The sequence below is a fragment of the Boleophthalmus pectinirostris genome, unplaced genomic scaffold (genome assembly GCF_026225935.1).
Source record: "Boleophthalmus pectinirostris isolate CB_2022bp ecotype Guang Dong unplaced genomic scaffold, ASM2622593v1 HiC_scaffold_9, whole genome shotgun sequence".
Classification (NCBI taxonomy): Eukaryota; Metazoa; Chordata; class Actinopteri; order Gobiiformes; family Gobiidae; genus Boleophthalmus; species Boleophthalmus pectinirostris.
Window position 1 is genome coordinate 3,036,565 of NW_026571541.1, and position 19,146 is coordinate 3,055,710.

Consider the following 19,146-nt stretch of genomic DNA (forward strand, 5'->3'; position numbering starts at 1 on the left):
TGGACTCAGGACCCCTCACTCTAGACCCTCAAAAAATATTGTGACCTTTGACCTCTAGGGGCGCTATAATTAGCAAAAAAGGTGTTTTAAGTGATATCATCAATTCCTGTGCCTGCTGATGTTATTTGACTCGGTGATACGTGTCGTAAAATGTTTATCGTGTGACCATCTGCATTTGGCGGCCATGTTTAATTTAGTCAAAAATGCTCTTTTTTGGGTATCCCTTAGAGCACCTTGGAATAAAGCTATGAAATTTAGCATGTTGATTCAGGCCAGGCCCATGATCAATTTCAGTCATTTTTGGATTTCTACCTCAAGAGCTATAGCGCCACCAGCTGGTTAAAGTTAGACATGCATTCATATTGACACCAAACTGCATAAAAACTTGTTTTAAGGAATATCTATTGATCTGCTTGGATTAAAAATGAAATTTCGTTGTGCATGTGTTACCATTTCTGCTCTTGCCTATTCTGCAGCTACGCTGCAAGGCCTCCACATTGCTGCTTGCAGCTATATTATTATTTTGAAGTAATGTTTCTCTTACTTGGCTTCTCTACCCACCTCTGCTAACTAGGTCAAGAGTGGTTCTAAATCAGAACTTAACTAAGTTTCAACTGGGGCCAAACTAGGACTGATGCTGTCCAAATTTCAAATCAGGAAAAAACAGGACTTTTTAACTTTGTAAACAATTCATGGTAATCACTATGGTACAATGTGTTATCTCAAAGCCAAAGAAATTGAACAAGATAACAATAATAATCATTGTCCTTTTGTTTTTAATTAAACAAATATACATCCAAACAAATGTATCACTTTAATGTGATGTGCAGATTAGTAAAATGTCAAAACTTGATTTTGATACTAAGGAATCAATTCGATACTCAATACTGATTCCGATACCACTATGATTATAAAAACACTCTTTATTTGGACAAGAGAATGTGATTTTAAATGGTAGTAGTTCCTTGTGCCTTATAAGGCCATTTGGGAATAGGGAATAGGGAATCTGTGTAATCCCTCAGTGGTCCAAGTAAGTTCCATATTGGTCCATGGACATGTACTAGTGTATGTGCTCAACATCATTCTAAAGCTTTTCAGGAAAGGTTCATTTCTGTCCTGTAAATGGGACTTTTTTACTATTGATACCTGCACTACTATTTTTGACAGCCCTAAAAAAATTAAACATTATTGTAGTATAGGCCTTACGGTGCTTTCAAGAAATATTTTCAAAAAGATTCTACAGCTCTAAAATACTCTAAAATACTACTGAAAATATAACTGTTTACACCATGATGAGAGCATGAGGGTGGGTCCTCCTCAGAGACAGACCAGCTGACCACATGAAACCAGCAGCTCCATTAGCACACTGCTAATTGAATCTGCTGGCCTCTTACTGACCACATGCACCATGACACAGGGCAGTTACAGAACAAAACATGAAGTGCTGGAGTTTGTGGATACATGTTAGACCAAGAACAATATTCCTTATATGTCTTGACCGCGCCCCTCCTCCCCCCCATGCTCTAGTCTTCCAGACCCCACCCCTCCTCTGCCCTCACTCTTTCATTTTGTCCTCCAAACCCCATCCCTCCTCCCCTTTAGTCCTTCAAACCTTGCCCCTCTTCCCCTTTAGTCTTCCAGGTACTGCCCTGTTTAGCAGCTCTATTTGAAATGTGTCCCACTTTTACCTGTGCATGTGTCATGGAGAAAGCTGTGGCTCACAGTTGAGGCTCTTCTCCTCCAAAGGGCTGTGTGGAAAAGTGAACTGAAGACTCACTCAGAAAAATGGATCATAAATGTGATAGTAATTTTAACTGGGAATCCCGTGGGATTCTGAAGAAGACTGGGGGAGAGTGTGGATACAAATTAGAGTTCTTCACAATAAAACACATTTAAGCCTAATTTTCATCTTTATATTATAATTAACAGAGTTATTAGTAACACAACATTGCAAATAATGTCTCATATAATTTATGTATGAGCATATTGCCATTAGAGCCTGACTGATATATCGGTTGGCCAATATTATCGACCGATATGGGCTCCCGGGGATATATCGGCTATCGGTCGATATGGGCCGATATTTCACGTGGGCATGTTATACCTCGTTATAAATCTTAGACTCTCTACATTCTAGTCTGGTTCCTTATATACTTTTGTCGGAATTTTTTTGGGATTTGCTAATCTATATATTTTTGGAAAGCTTATATTATATGGAGTCAGAAAATCAATGTTTGCATTTGCCCAGATGTCTTTATGGCAGCCATATTGAATTAAAAAAAAAATGGCCACCAAAAATCTCTTTTTGGAATATCTCATCCTCTGAATAAGTTGAAATGTTGATTTTAACTGCTAAACCCACATTTTCAGGGTCAGGGAATCAAATGGTGCTAGTTACAAAGCTGTAAGACCTACCCACATTAACCCTTAGATGCATAAGTGGGTCAAAAATGACCGGGTTTGGTTGTTTTCTTGCAATTTCATTGTAATATTTGCATGTAATACTCCATGTTCCTCCAAAAAAACATGTTTTTTAATTATCCTGTTGAAATACTTCAACAATATGGGTAAAACAATCTATAAACATCACATGCCGTTGCTCAGATAACTCAAAGAGTTTAAAAGTAGCTAACATTAAATGTGTATGTTGGATGTCAACACACACATTTAGACACAATATGATTACTCAACTTTTTTATTAGACATTTTCTATACATCATCATTATCATCATCACTTTCATACAACCATAGACTGTATATATGAGTGGACAGGTCTAACCCTGTAGCCACCATGTGCCAAATAGGAAGTTCTCCAGGAGGCTCTTCCAGCTCCTTCTGACTCTGGCTCTGACTTACTTTAGGATCTTGTGGCTCCTCTCTCTGTACCTGCTGCTGTGAACCTTGACATTTTGGTCTTAAAATGTTTATATGAACCTGCTCTACATGATCCTGAATTTGTTTTTTTGTTTTTTTTTGCTAATTTGTCCGTCAAAAAAATCCTATTCATAATATAGTGTCTGGCTCCAGATTTGCTCCTGTAACAGTGAACATTTCAAGCTTCATTTGAGCAGCGCTGAACTCTGTGGGTCACATTCACTTAGTCCACTTCTTTTATACAGTCTATACAACACGGCTTGGGAATCATCATCATTCTGGCACTGGCTGCTGCACTGACACATGTCGGTACAGGATAAACCTTTAGTTTCTGGTGTGCAGTTCTACAGTCACCTTTGTACTTGGCTGTGGTGAATCGTGGACCTGGACCCTGGGCCTTCACTAGGACCAATTTCTGGCCATCATTACATGAATTATTTAAAGAAAACTAAATGAAGCAAATTGCACATGCACTTATTTCATATGTTTGTTTAATAAACATTAGCTACTGTTCAGCAAGATGGACAGATCTACGGCCGTCCGGGCTACGAGTTCCATTGGCTCCGAGCTTTGCCGGCTCCGAGCTCTGGCCTGGCCATGGGCTCCGAGCTCCGGTTTCTGGGTCGTCCAAATACGGGTGTCCTGCTCATTTTTGATGCTGCGTTCTCGCTTATATTTGCTATCACAGGGTATTCACAGAGGCCCTGACGATGTTGTGATATGATCCGACAATATATATATACCCATATTGTTCAACGCCGCTCAAATGAGGCTCATGATGTTCACGGTTACAGGAGTGAATATGGAGCCAGGCTTTATATTATTCCATTCCATTCCATTTCTTCCGCTTATCCGGGGCCGGGTCGCGGGGGGAGCAGTCCCCTCTTCACACACACTTCCTCCAACTCCTCCAGGGGGACCCCGAAGTGTTCCCAGGCCAGCTGAGAGACATAGTCCCTCCAGAGTGTCCTGGGTCTTCCCCAGGGCCTCCTCCCGGTGGGACATACCCGGAACACCTCTCCAGGGAGGCGTCCAGGAGGCATCCGGAACAGATGCCTGAGCCACCTCATCTGGCTCCTCTCAACGTGGAGGAGCAGCGGTTCTACTCTGAGCTCCTCCTGTGTGACAGCTCCTCACCCTATCTCTAAGGGAGTGCCCAGCCACCATGCGAAGGAAACTCATTTCAAGTGCATGTATCCACAATCTCGTCCTTTTGGTCATTACCCAGAGCTCATGACCATAGGTGTACATAGATTGACCAGTAAATCGAGAGCTTTGCCTTTCGACTCAGCTTGCTCTTCATCACAACGGTCCGATACAGCGACCGCATCACTGGCGACACTGCACCGATCCACCTGTCAATCTTATGCTCAATCCTCCCCTCACTCATGAACAAGACCCCGAGATACTTGAACTCCTCCACTTGAGGCAAGGACTCCCCACCCACACGGATACGACAAGATGCCTTTTTCCGGTCGAGAACCACAACCTTGGATTTGGAGAAGCTGATCCTCATCCCAGCTGCTTCACACACGGGTCAAATCGCCCCAATGCTGCAGGTCCTGGTTTGATGAAGCCAACAGGACAACATCATCTGCAAACAGCAGAGATGATCCTATGGTCCCCAAACCGGACCCCCTCCAGCCCCTGACTGCGCCTAGAAATTCTGTCCATAAATACAATGAACAGAACCGGTGACAAAGGGCAGCCCTGGGGAGTCCAACTTGCACCGGGAACAGGTCTGATTTACTGCCGGCAAAGAACACAGCTCCTGCTCCGGTCATACAGGGACCGGACAGCCCTTAGTAAAGGGCCCCGAACCCCAGACTCCCAGAGCGCCCCCCACAGGACACCACAAGCGACACGGTCAAATGCCTTCTCCAGATCCACAAAACACATGTGGACTGTTTGGGCAAACTCCCATGAACCCTCGAGCACCCGATGGAGATTGTAGAGCTGGTCCAGTGTTCCACGGTCGGATTCTCCTCTCCAGTCCCTGGCACAGACCGGGGAGGCTGAGGAGTGTGATTCCCCTGTAGTTGGAACACACCCTCCGGTCCCCCTTCTTATACAGAGGGACCAACACCCCGGTCTGCCAGTCCAGAGGTACTGTCCCCGACCGCCACGCGATGTTGAAGAGGTGTGTCAGCCAAGATCCACAACATCCAGAGACTTGAAATACTCAGGACAGATCTCATCCGCCCACAGGCTTTATGATATGAATAGGATTTTTATGACAGACAAAATAGCAAAAAAAAAAAAATCAGGATCATGTAGAGCGGGTTCATACAAACATTTTAACACCAAAATGTCGAGGTTCACAGCAGCAGGTACAGAGAGAGGAGCCACAAGATCCTAACGTCAGAGCCAGAGTCAGAAGGAGCTGGAAGAGCCTCCTGGAGAACTTCCTATTTGGCACATGGTGGCTACAGGGTTAGACCTGTCCACTCATATATACAGTCTATGGTTGTATGAAAGTGATGATGATAATGATGATGTATAGAAAATGTCTAATAAAAAGGTTGCATAATCATATTGTGTCTAAATGTGTTTGTTGACATCCAACATACACATTTTATGTTGGCTACTTTTAAACTCTTTGAGTTATCTGAGCAACTGCATGTGATGTTTGTAGTTTGTTTTACCCATAATGTTGAAGTATTTCAACAGGATAATAAAAAAAAAAACATGATTTTGGAGGAACATGGAGTATTGCATGCAAATATTACAATGAAATTGCAAGAAAACAACCAAATCGGGTCATTTTTGACCAACTTATGCATCTAAGGGTTAATGTGGGTAGATCTTACAGGTTTGTAACTAGCACCATTTGAACCCCTGACCCTGAAAATGTGGGTTTAACAGTTAAAATCAACATTTCAACTAATTCAGAGGCTGAGATATTTTAAAAAGAGATTTTTGGCGGACATTTTTTCAAAATCCAATATGGCCACCATAAAGACATCTGGGCAAATGCAAACATTGATTTTCTGACTCCATATACTATAAGCTTTCAAAAAATATATAGGTTAGCAAATCCCCAAAAACTTCCCACAAAGGTAAAAAAATGAGAATAAGGAACCGGACTATTCTGTTCATTTAATCCATTTTACAGACAGATAAATGTCCTAATATGTGGCTCCACATCAGTATTTATCTATGGAGTCATTTGTGTGTCAGTACTGTTCCTGAACACACCCCCAGAGTCACTTCACTTCACTCACGTGTTCTTGTTTACACCCGCAGCGGTGCGCAACACTGAAATAATATTCTTTTTACGGACAATCGGTTTGAGTCTGGATTAAAAGGACATTTATTAGTGCAGACTTGTGATGTGAGGAGGAGACTGTGTGAGCGCTGAGTGTTGGAAATACATCGCCTTTGAAGCTAGTTTTTGGTTAGCGATTAGCTGTTGTAGCGCTCACACATAAACAGGCTGTTTTCTATTGGTCTATTGTAAAGTGACTATATTGACTGTATATTTGTTACCGCACCTGCATTGATATGTAAATGAGCTGTGAATAGACGTGTGAATGATCCACATTTATGCATATAATTAGTTACTGCGGCGCGCGCATTTACGGCTAAAGGCTAATAGCGATTGTTTGTTTACTCGCTAGTAGTGATGGGTCGGTCGCGAACGAAACAGCTCTTAGAGCCGGCTCTTTGAAGCGAACAACGGGAGCCTGCTTCTTATTGGGAGCCGTGTTTTCTCTTTCTCTCACTTTTTTTCTCTTCACGCCGCATGTAGACCCGCAGTTTGACAGCGGCAGCGGCTCAAAACGAAACTTTCAGAAATCTGCGCGTGCATAGGATAGAAAAACGTGCATGCTTGGCTGCAGTTCAGCATAAAATGAATAAACCAGGACTAATCTTGGGTTTGAGAGATGGAGAGAGATAGAGACAGAGTCCCGACACTCAGTCCTGGTTCAGTACTGGTTTAGTCCTGTTTTACACATGGTTTAGATTTGTTTTAGTCCTGGTTTAGTCCTTTTTCTGTCCTGGTTCAGTTCTGGTTTAGTCCTGTTACCCATCTCTAGTAGCTAGAATGTGATCTACTGTCTGTAAATATGACATAAAGAGTCAGAATAACAATAAATGTTGCCTAAATAAACCCAATTTAAAATCCACTAGAGCCAAACCTAAGTTTTTTAAACAATTCAAGATTTACAGTGAATTTTTACATCACTAAATATACTGGCGATTATATCGGCTATCGGCAGCTCCAACTCCCATTTTATCGGTGTCATATCAGCCACAACAAAATCAATATCGGTTGGGCTCTAATTGCCATCATATATCCCCTTACATGACTCTAGGGTTGTCAAAAGTATTGAAAATCAGATAATAATCAATCCTAAAACTTGTATGAACTAGATACTCATTGGACAAATACATATATTAAAAAGTCACATTGACAGGACAGAAAAGAACCTTTTGTGAATAGCTTTAGAATGATGTTGAGCTGTATCAGAACAAGAGCACATAGACTAGTATATGCCCATGGGCCACTATGGAACCTACCTGGACCACTGAGGGATTACACACATAAAATGAAAGAAAGTGCTACGATTCAATGATGAAAATCACATTTTATTGTCTAAATAAAACGTATTTTTGATTGCAGTATCAGAATTGGTATGGAGTATCAAGTTTATTGCTTAGTATCAATAACTAAGCTTGAAATGTTTATATGGTAACTAGTTACAAAAGTTAATTCTGTGCAATTGTATGTTAATGCCTGTGTCACACGTAGATTTTGTGAGCTGATCATAAGATTGCCAGTTTAATTTGGGATGTGGGATGATTTCGTAGATGCCTCACAGTGAAAATTAGTCCTGTAAGTTATGATGATGAGGAGACAGGAAATGAAGCGGACTGCTGCGCCTCTGATTGTTTTAGCACCACTCATCTGACTATAGCTCTGGCTGCTGCTGCTGCTGCTGTTTGTCACAAGATCTGAGACTTGGGACTTTTGTTGATCAATTTTTTTTCAGTTTGTTTTTTTAAGGAGGAACATGTTCTACAACTCTGCATCATTCAGTAAAACTGCATAACACACGTTGGTGGTGTAGGGGAAATATGAAGGCTTAGTAAATCTCCAGTAACATTTAATGCAAAGAGTACATGGTCATGACATTATATTACAATGTTCATTCTCCACCTTGAGTCCAGCCTCTTATGTATATAACCTTACCCTCTACAGGTATCTTTGTAATAACAGACAGTAAATCATTATAGAGTTATAACATTTACATATTTGGAAACACAACATCTCTCCCATTACTCAAAGATTGCATCTCCTCCTCCAAAATCATTTTAACCAGAAGTACCTTTTATCAGAACTGTTTTGCTTTATTTGCTACTTTGATTTTTATTTGGTATATGGTATTTTAGTACTTAGTCCTTAGTCCATGCAGGTGGTTTTTGCTCTCTTTGTGGGGCAGCATGGCTCGGTACAGTGTCGGTCTGGCTGGTATCTTGTCCAGCAGTACCAGATCGAGGAGGTTCCTCTGCTCTCTCTGGGCAGAGAGAAAGGCGAGTTGCATTCTGCCTTTTCCCATCAATCAAAATGAAGGTGCTGTATCCAGTTACTTGTTGAATGGTCAGTCTCTACTGTCTTTCTCCTTTCCCATTCCCAACAAGAACAGGCTTGCAGATACATACCTTGTCTCCAACTGCAAGTTAGGAAGGTTTAGCATCTCTCTTTTGTCCGTGTAACTCTTAATTTTTGCTTACTGCAAAGCCACTCTGGATCTCACCTCAATGCAAGACTACTGTTCTGTGCAGTCTTGTTGTGGTAGTATGTGGAGTTTTATTCTCATAGGTCTCTTCGCAGGATCTTGAAAGGAGACTTGGTTGGTTGTAGCAAAGGGTGTAGCTCTGTAGTTCTGGAGCATGGTACTCACTGTTGGTTTCCATGGCTTATGAACTGCCTGGGCTCCTTGGATACAGACTTTGAGCACTCTGTTGAATTGTTTGTCACACCTGTTTGCTTGAGGACTTGTGTTGATGTGCTTCATTCCTCTTTCTTTCAGAAAGTCTGCAAAAGTAAAAGAAGTGAACTGTAGACCAATTATAGTTGTTATAGCACAGGGGTTACCTTCACGAGAAAAAAAACAACTGAAGTAAGGACAGCAGCTGTACTGTAATTGCATTTGGAGTGAAGGCTACTTCCGCCCATTTGCTAAAGTAGTCTACCAGACTACCAGTGATGGCAAATCTCTTCAGTCATGTGGTCCACTTTCTAAAGGACAATGTCCACAGCCATATGTTGAAAGGGACCTTCAGGGAACTCTAATAATAATAATAATAATGATGATGATGATGATGATGATGATGATTATTATTAATATAGCAGCAAGCGGCAATGATCGGCCCTCGCTCGAGTCTATGCCGCACTCACACCACGCCGCACCCCGGCCATGCTGAGCCCTGCACATGCCATACCCCACCAGTGCACCTTACCCCTTGTCCTAACTCCTAAATTAACACTAACCCCTAAACCTACCTGAACTCCTAACCGTAGCCCTAACCCGAGGCCTAAACTAAACCCTAGCCCTAACTCTAGCCCTAACTGTAGTCCCAATCCTAGCCCTAACCCGAACCCCTAATCTTAACCGAACCCTACCATTTTTCTCAATTTCTGTATCTGTTGATTTTATTTTAAATCCAAGATGGCGGACTTCTGGTTTGGGATGGGTACGTGGACACAATATACTTTTTTGTTCTTATTCCCATGATTCATCTGTGCACCAAACTTGGTTTGAGTACGTCAAAGTTTTTGTTGGGCGTCCTATTGGCGAGGACAGATTTTTGCCCTGTTGTCATGGCAACACGATGGGAAATAGCATGGGGGTGCCATTGACTTTTTTGATCGAGACCATGTCACAAATGTGTGTACCAAATTTATATGTCTACGACAAAGTACATTTTTGGTGTTCCATGCAATTTCCCGAGGGGGCGCTATTGTACCAATTTGAGATTTTCTTATATGCATCTGTTCAATGTCAGGGTGTCCACCAAAGATTAAAGTTTGAGTGAAATCGGCCTAAGTTTGTACGAATTATCACTCATCGAAATTTGGTGGCGGGCCGCAAAAACGAACCTGTGCTTACGTCCAGTAACGCACTCATGCAGTCCATTGTCAATGACAAGCGCATCTATTCGATTATTTACATACCCAGTGCACGTTTTTGGAGTTAACAAAAAAAGTTAACAATTACAATTATGCTGCTGTCGCGGCAACGGGCAATGCCAGTCTGTACTGTCGGATGCCATGAGTGTCACTGTTGAGTGGCATTGAGTGTTTGATGAGGGGAGTGCGATTCGCACTCTGTTTGACTCTCAGGTACAAGATGTACCATGTGCTGTCTTAGTGACTTGGGGATAACCATGCGTGTGCCACAAAGTACGAGTGGGGAGTCAACTGCAGTTGCAAATCCCCAAAAACTGAAGTTTTTGGGGATTTGCTAAGGTTATAGTATATGGAGTCAGAAAATCAATGTTTGCATTTGCCCACATGTCTTTATGGCAGCCATATTGGATTTTTTTTAAATGGCCGCCACAAAACCCTTTTTGGAATATCTCAGCCTCTGAATAAGTTGAAATGTTGATTTTAACTGCTAAACCCACATTTTCAGGGTCAGGGAATCAAATGGTGCTAGTTACAAACCTGTAAGACCTACCCAAATTAACCCTTAGATGAATAACTTTGGTTGTTTTCTTGCATTTTCACTGTAATATTCACATGTAATACTCCATGTTCCTCCAAAAACATGTTTTTCTTTTTTTTTTTTATTATCCTGCTGAAATACATCAACAATATGGGTAAAACAAATTATAAACATCACATGCAGCTGGTCAGAAAACTCAAAGAGTTTAAAAGTAGCTAACATAAAATTTGGATGTTGGATGTAAACACACACATTTAGACACAATATGATAACACAACTTTTTTATGAGTCATTTTCTATACATCATCATTATCATCATCACTTTCATACAACCATAGACCATATATATGAGTGGACAGATCTAACGCTGGAGCTGCCGTGTGCCAAACAGGAAGTTCTCCAGGATTCTCTTCTGGCTCCTTCTGACTCTTTGCCTGGACGAATCCAGACTCATCGCTGATATGGAGCTGTATAACAAATACAGAGAAATATCCTTCTGGATTTCCAGGCAATCTGACTCTGCCTCCAATTGACTTACATTAGGATCTTGTGGCTCCTCTCTCTGTACCTGCTGCAGTGAGCCTCAAACATTTTGGTCTTAAAATGTTTGTATGAACCCGCTCTACATGATCCTGATTTTATTTTATTTTTTTCTATTTTGTCCATCAAAAAAATCCTATTCATAATATAAAGCCCATGGCTGGATGAAATCCATCCTGAGTACCTTAAGTCTCTGGATGTTGTGGGTCTTGGCTGACATGCCTCTTCAACATCGTGTGGCGGTCGGGGACAGTACCTCTGGACTGGCAGACCGGGGTGTTGGTCCCTCTGTATAAGAAGGGGGACCGGAGGGTGTGTTCCAACTACAGGGGAATCACACTCCTCAGCCTCCCCGGTCTGTGCCAGGGACTGGAGAGGAGAATCCGACCATGGTTTTCATCCTGGTCGTGGAACACTGGACCAGCTCTACACTGTCCATCGGGTGCTCGAGGGTTCATGGGAGTTTGCCCAACCAGTACACATGTGCTTTGTAGATCTGGAGAAGGCATTCGACCGTGTCCCTCGTGGTGTCCTGTGGGGGGTGCTCTGGGAGTATGGGGTCCGGGGCCCTTTGCTAAGGGCTGTCTGGTCCCTGTATGACCGGAGCAGGAGCTGTGTTCGCATTGCCGGCAGTAAGTCAGACCTATTCCCGGTGCATGTTGGACTCCGCCAGGGCTGCCCTTTGTCACCGGTTCTGTTCATTGTATTTATGGACAGAATTTCTCGGTGCAGTCAGGGGCCGAACAGTCTGGTTTGGGGACCACAGGATCATCTCTGCTGTTCACAGACGATGTTGTCCTGTTGTCTTCATCCAACCAGGACGTGCAGCACTGGGGCAGTTTGACCCGTGTGTGAAGCGGCTGGTATGAAGATCATCTCCTCCAAATCCGAGGCCGTGGTTCTCGACCGGAAAAAGGTGTCTTGCCCTCTCCGAGTGGGTGGAGAGTCCCTGCCTCAAGTGGAGGAGTTCAAGTATCTCGGGGTCTTGTTCATGAGTGAGGAGAGGACGGAACGTGAGATTGACAGGCGGTTCCTTTTTCCTGATATTACCATTGCTTGGTATTGTGATGTCCACCACCACAGCTCTGCTCTGTTTCTTATCCACCACCATGTCTGGTTGGTCCATCTCCATCCTGTCAGTCTGTATCTGGAAGTCCCACAGGATCTTGGCTCGGTCGTTCTCCACAACCTTTGGAGGTGTTTCCCACCTTGATCCTGGGGTCTTCAGCTTGTACTCTGTACAGATGTTTCTGTACACTCTGCCCGCCACTTGGTTATGTCGCTCCATGTTTGTTTCCCTGCCAGCATCTTACACCTGCAGTTCTGTGCTGGACTGTCTCAGGATCCTCTTTGCACAGTCTACACCGTGGCTCTTGTTTGGTGTGGTAGATCTGGGCCTCTATTACTCGAGTGCCCAGGGCCTCCTCCTGACCTCCAGAATGTGCCTCTGTGTGTCCTTCAGACCCTCTCAAGCCATTGGGATGGAACCCTCCATGCATGGTCAGGAGCTTTCGTGTCTTAACATCTGTGGTCTGTATCTCCTCCTTTGGCCAGTGCATGATTCCTGCAGGGTATTTGATCACTGGCAGGGCAGAGCTGTTGATTGCCTGCGCCTTGTTCTTGCCATTGAGCTGGCTTCTTAGGACTTGCCTCACTCTTTGCAGGTATTTGGCCATAGCTGCATTCCCTATGTGTATATATATATATATATATATATATATATATATATATATATATATATATATATATATACAGAGCTCGGAGCCCGGACAGTCGCGGATCTATCCATCTTGTTGAACAGTTGCTAATGTTTATTAAGCAAATATATGCAATAAGTGCATGCGCAATTTGCGTCATTTAGTTTTCTTTAATAAATGATGTCATGATAGCAGCAGTTGATCCTAATGAAGGCTCAGGGTCCAGGTCCACGGTTCACCACTGCCAAGTACAAAGGCGACTGCAGAACTGCACACCAGAAACTAAAGGTTTATCCTGTACTGACATGTGTCAGTGCAGCAGCCAGTGTCAGAATGATGATGATTCCGAAGCCATGTTGTTGCATAGACTGTATAAAAGAAGTGGACTAAGTGAGTGTGACCCACAGAGTTCAGCGTCGCTCAAATGAGGCTTGTGATGTTCACGGTTACAGGAGCCAATCTGGAGCCAGACTCTATATTATGAATAGGATCATGTGTCGTGGGTTAACACAAACATTTTAAGACCAAAATGTTTGAGGCTCACTGCAGCAGGTACAGAGAGAGGAGCCACAAGATCCTGATGTAAGTCCATTGGAAGCAGAGTCAGAAGGAGCCGGAAGAGCCTCCTGGAGAACTTCCTATTTGGCACATGGCAGCTACAGCGTTAGATCTGTCCACTCATATATACAGTCTATGGTTGTATGAAAGTGATGATGATAATGATGTATAGAAAATGTCTCATAAAAAAGTTGTGTTATCATATCATATTGTGTCTAAATGTGTGTTTACATCCAACATCCAAATTTTATGTTAGCTACTTTTAAACTCTTTGAGTTTTCTGACCAGCTGCATGTGATGTTTATAATTTGTTTTACCCATATTGTTGGTATATTTCAGCAGGATAATAAAAAAAGAAAAAAAAAGAAAAACATGTTTTTGGAGGAACATGGAGTATTACATGTGAATATTACAGTGAAAATGCAAGAAAACAACCAAAGCGGGTCATTTTTGACCCAGTTATTCATCTAAGGGTTAATGTGGGTAGGTCTTACAGGTTTGTAACTAGCACCATTTGATTCCCTGACCCTGAAAATGTGGGTTTAGCAGTTAAAATCAACATTTCAACTTATTCAGAGGATGAGATATTCCAAAAAGGGTTTTTTGGCGGACATTTTTTTTTTAATCCAATATGGCTGCCATAAAGACATGTGGGCAAATGCAAACATTGATTTTCTGACTCCATATACTATAACCTTTCCAAAAATATATAGGTTAGCAAATCCCCAAAAAATTCCCACAAAAGTATATAAGGAACCGGACTAATACCTTTTGTGTTAAGAAATGTTGTCAGCCTGAAGATCTGTTCATGAAGTGTGACTCTGCACTCCCAGACAGCCCACATACAGGCAAGGGCTTCTTTTTCTGTTGTGGAATATTTTCTTTCGTGATGCAAATGCCACAATGTATTCTATATTGTCTGGGTTAACAACCCCCAAACCATAGTCCAAACCGTCTGTTATTATTACTCTTGGTAGTTCAGGGTTGTAAATGGCTAATGCTGGGCTATCCAAGAGCATGTGTTTGTTTTGTGGTGTTTGTCTTGCTTCCTTGTCCCAGTGTAATTCTGCTTGTGGACTAGTTTTGAGCCTTTGGCGCAGGGGTTCCACTAGTGTAGCGTAGTTAGGAATAAACTGCCTGAACCAGGAACTCAGTCCCAGGAACAAGTGTAGTGCTGGCATGTCCTGTGGTGCAGGTGCTTCTGCAATAGCAGTAAGATGATCCGAGCTCGGGCTCAAGCCGTCTTTGGAAATAACATGCACTTTACCTGAAGTTGATCTGCAGTCCAGCCTCACTTGAGGACTGAGGTCTGTACACCTGGCACGTCCATTAATATGATCTCCATCATTTTTGGAAAGCAGATGGTGCATATATGAGACCAAATGAGACACATGAACTAGAATAAGCTGTGATGAATTATGAAAGCAATTAGTTTGCGACTGTAAGGGTGTAGAGGTAACTGTACACTGAGCCTGACTGTCTATATGGCTGTAGTGAGCAGCACCAGACAGTTTCGCAAAAAGGTCCTCTGTCCTACATGTTTTTAATTTGTACTTTGTGAATGAATCCTTTGACAAACACTTGTGTTTGAGCTGGAGTTGAGTCAATGTTGTGCACTGTGTAAAGCTCACCAGCAGGTGGCGTGTTTGCATTGTCCATATTAAGTATCAGTGATGCTGACCCCAGAGCTTTAATCAGGTCCAAACCCAGCAAGGGAGATCCAGCTTTCATGATGTAGAAAGTTACTGGCATAGTCTTTTTTTGTTTTGTGGTTGTTTCTGCGTGGAGACAGCCAAGAACAGGTAAGTGACCCTTGGAATAATTGACTAATTTGATTTGAGGCTCTTGGAGTGTGCAGTTAGCAAGATGTTTTTATAAAACACCTCTGGTAAAATGGAAAAGGATAGCTCCAGTATCCACTATTAGCGTATGTGAGTAGGCCTGTAACAATAACAGATTTAGCTTGCCAAGAAATTATTGCGATAAATGATAATATTTACATTTTGACACCGTTTTCAACTAATGTAATGCCAATGGAATAAAAATGCAAATACACCCTTTCAAAGATCAATAAACGTTACTTTCTAAAGAACATTTAACACAGGAACTGCAAAACAACCAAAAACAATAGGTCTAAATAAAATAGACTTGTTTGTTGTTGTTGTTGTTTAGACTCGTTAGATAAGAATAGCCTAATGTAGTCTGGCTTACAGCAAGGTACAAAAATTGTACTTGAATAAAGCGTTGTTGAACCAAAACAACCAAAACTCCTTGTGGTGCTCTCAACTCAGTGGTGGTGCGAGACCATGCGACTGGCAGCATAGACTATATATATAAATGGACAAAGCTAACGGGCTAGCCACTGTGTTCCAAATTGGAAGTTTGCATGTGGGCTTTTCCAACTCCTTTTGACTCTGGCTCCCTTTGACTTACACTGGGATATCGCGGCCCCTCTCTCTGTACCTACTGCTGTGAGCCTCCTCATTTTGGTCTTAAAATGTTCATATTAACCCACTCTACATGATCCTATTTTGTCCCTCAAAAAAATCCTATTCATCAGAGGCTGGCTCCAAATTCGCCCCTGTAACCATTAGCATCACGACCTTCATGTGAGTGGCACTGAACGTCACACTTGCTTATTCCACTTTTTTATACAATCTATGCCAGCAAGTAGCCTAATTGACACTTTTGTCCAAGCATCATTACGCTAAGGAAACAAAAGGAGTCAGTAGGGAGTGACAGGAGCCTTTCGACATTCAGTCTCTGTGGTAGAGAGAGTGAGAGAGACAAAACAAACAAGCATGCAAATAGAAATTATTGCAGCTAGAAAAGTTATCAAGCTCGTTAAAAGTGATTGTGCGATTAATTGATTTACTGTTTATCGTTACAGGCCTAGATGTAGCAAATGCTGCAGCTGCCAGCACACCTTCTTGTATTTGGTTTACTGATTTAGTGCCTGATCTGCGTACCTTAGCAAAATGTCCTCTTTTCCCACAGTTGTGTAAACTGTGGGAAAAGAGGACACTGTACTGAAGCAGCTGGGCAGTTTCTGTCAGTGGTGATGTGTTTGAAGCATTTGCATTGCTGTTTGTTAACCATTGTAGTTTGCTTGTTACGGTCATGGGTACTAGACTTGGCTTGACATGAATCTCTTTTCCCCCAAAAAGTTGAGCGGGACAGTCCGATTGCCTGTTCTGGCACTGTGGGGGCTTTCAAGGAAAAGTTTATCTCACAAAACACTGAGATGTGTATTTGAAATCAGCTGATCTCTTATCTCACGCTCCACTGGTCCAAACTCACATAATGCTGCTAGGTCCCGTAGCCATGTCTGAGCGCTGAAGATGTTGTTTGAATGTGTGTCTACAGGCTACGACATTGACTTTCCGGACGAAATGCTTTTCCAGCATGGCCATCACTGGCACTGTCCCTCTGGGCCAAGGCAGCGCAGTAATACGGCTTGTTGTTGTTATGTTGACGGTGTAGAGGAAATATGAAGGCTTAAGCCATGTTCAGACCAAATGCGAATGACGCAAATAAATCGTGTCAAACACCCCCAGTTTGCCGTTTGACTTTTTTGAGTCATTTGCTTCATTCGCACAACCAAATTCCCAAACTTGCGCGAGTAAATCCGCTCTGTACGCTGTGTTCGCTCCAGAAGGATCAACTGCGGCTGCGCGGTGTCCTCTGCATCTGCTGTTTTCATTTGGAAAAATAGCGGACTTGTAATACATCGAGTGGGCAGACCAGACCGGGACTGAGTCCGGGACCAGAACACAACTGAGACCAGGACTGAGACCAGTACAGAGTCCGAGACCAGACCGGGACTGAGTCCAGGACCAGAACACAACTGAGACCAGGACTGAGACCAGTACAGAGTCCGAGACCAGACCGGGACTGAGACCGGGACCAGAGCAGGACTGAGACTGTGACTGAGACCGGGACCAGACTCGGACTGAGACTGAACCCCGACCGGGACTGAGACCAGGACCGAGACCGGTACTGAGACCAAGACCAGAGCAGGACTGAGACCGGGACTGAGACCAGGACCAGAATAAAGGAGATTGGGAAACAGACTGGTGTCCTGCTCGAGCCGTACTGGCTCGTGCTTGTATCGTATAATATCGACTTGTTCCCCACGGGAACAGTGAGTGTCTCCTCCATGTTCAATGAATGTTCACATCTGTCTCATCATTATATGCCTGGATATATGATTATATGTCACTATCAGAATACGGCCCCTGATTGGTTGATGTGACGCCAATATTCGCAGAAAGTTCAAAATGTTCAACTTTGGCAAATTTCACAAGCCCCTCCCTTAATTCGCCAGTTTCACAAATTTGTGGCACTCATTTCGCCTATTCGTGCCGCTCAAAATGCACAAATCACGCTGCCCAGCTCACATCATTCGCACCGTAGAACTTTATTCGCACGTCAGCATGCTTTTACATAGGGTTAACATGTAAATTGTTCGCCTTGTTTGCGGCACTAGCGTGTGGTTTGAACACGGCTTAGGAAATCTCCAATAACATTTAATACAGAGAGTGTTGGGTACATTACAGTGTACATTCTCGACCTGGAGTCCAGCATCTTATGTATGTAACGTTGCCCTCTACAGGTGAGGCGTATATATCTTTGTAAAAACAGATTTTAAAAATCATTGTAGAGTTACAGTTACATCTGTAAACACAACAGCACAGTTTCTCGTTGTTTAATGCTTACTACACCATAGTCTGTGAGAATTAACTGCCTTGCATTATTTTTGAATAACCACATCAGCAGCATCACCAAAGCATCAGGTAAACAAATGAACTACTTTTACTGAGGGACTAGCTTCAATTACAACAGCAATAACTAATGCTTTGAACTTGAAAGTTTGCCATATTTAAAAGTGAAATATTTTCAGTTGGTAGGACCATGGTGTAAGTGGATTAAATCACATAGAGCTGTGCATTACACTGTTTGAACACACTGACGCGCATCTAGAACACCATGACATGCAGCTCCTCGTTGTTTAATCCTTACTTGTTTTGTAAAATAACACCTCTCATTTTGAGCAGGATGAATTTGATGAGACAGTTGAGTACATTTGTCCTGAGGGTGTGTTTGACCTCTGCTTCTTGTGCTTACAGACTGACCTCTGGAGCAGCTGTGATGGCTCATCTGGACCCACCACCACACCGCCCAGTGCTGTGTTTTCAGCAGAACTGCTTTTAAAGACACTTCAGCTCAACACACATATGAATTTGTCATGTGATTGGACAGAAAATTCTGTGCATCTTTGAGCATAAACGTAACCGGGGGCAAGTGTCCACATTAACAGGGGCCCCTTCTGTTTTTGGAGTGGTGAGCAAAACCTTCCTCACACGACTTATTCATTGGAGCTGCAGTTTTGTTATATGTTTATTCACTAGGGGAAGTGGAATTTGTCAATCATGTACAGTGTTTTTATTTACTCCCATTCTTGTACACACTGCCTTGTGAATGTCACAGACCATATGCAAAGAAATGAAAATGAAATTAATCATGTTTTTCTATCTGAACATAAAGATTTTAACCATGCTGCCCATGAGTGAAATGAAATAAATCTGTACTGACTCAGACTGGCACCGGCATCTGTCATGAACTCATTTGAACGTTGAATGACTTATGTGACTTCTGTAGGTCTTTGTGTCATTTCACTGAGTTTGGCTTCTCAGTTATGTAATGTTAATCATGTTTAGCGTAACCCCTGGTGACACTGCTCAGGACTGTTCCGTACAAGAAGCACAATAAAGCTTTGGTTGGGTCTTTGACCACAATGT

General features: G+C 42.7%; 1 protein-coding gene across 2 annotated transcripts in view; it reads left to right on the top strand.

The window, feature by feature from the left end:
* Positions 1 to 19,146, top strand: part of ccdc9 (coiled-coil domain containing 9) — a 56,400-nt gene extending 37,254 nt beyond the window's left edge. For both annotated transcript variants that reach the window (XM_020938674.2, XM_055166884.1), the window contains exon 14: positions 18,475 to 19,146. The gene's annotated coding sequence lies outside the window, so the exon portion shown is untranslated. The remainder of the gene's footprint in view (positions 1 to 18,474) is intronic.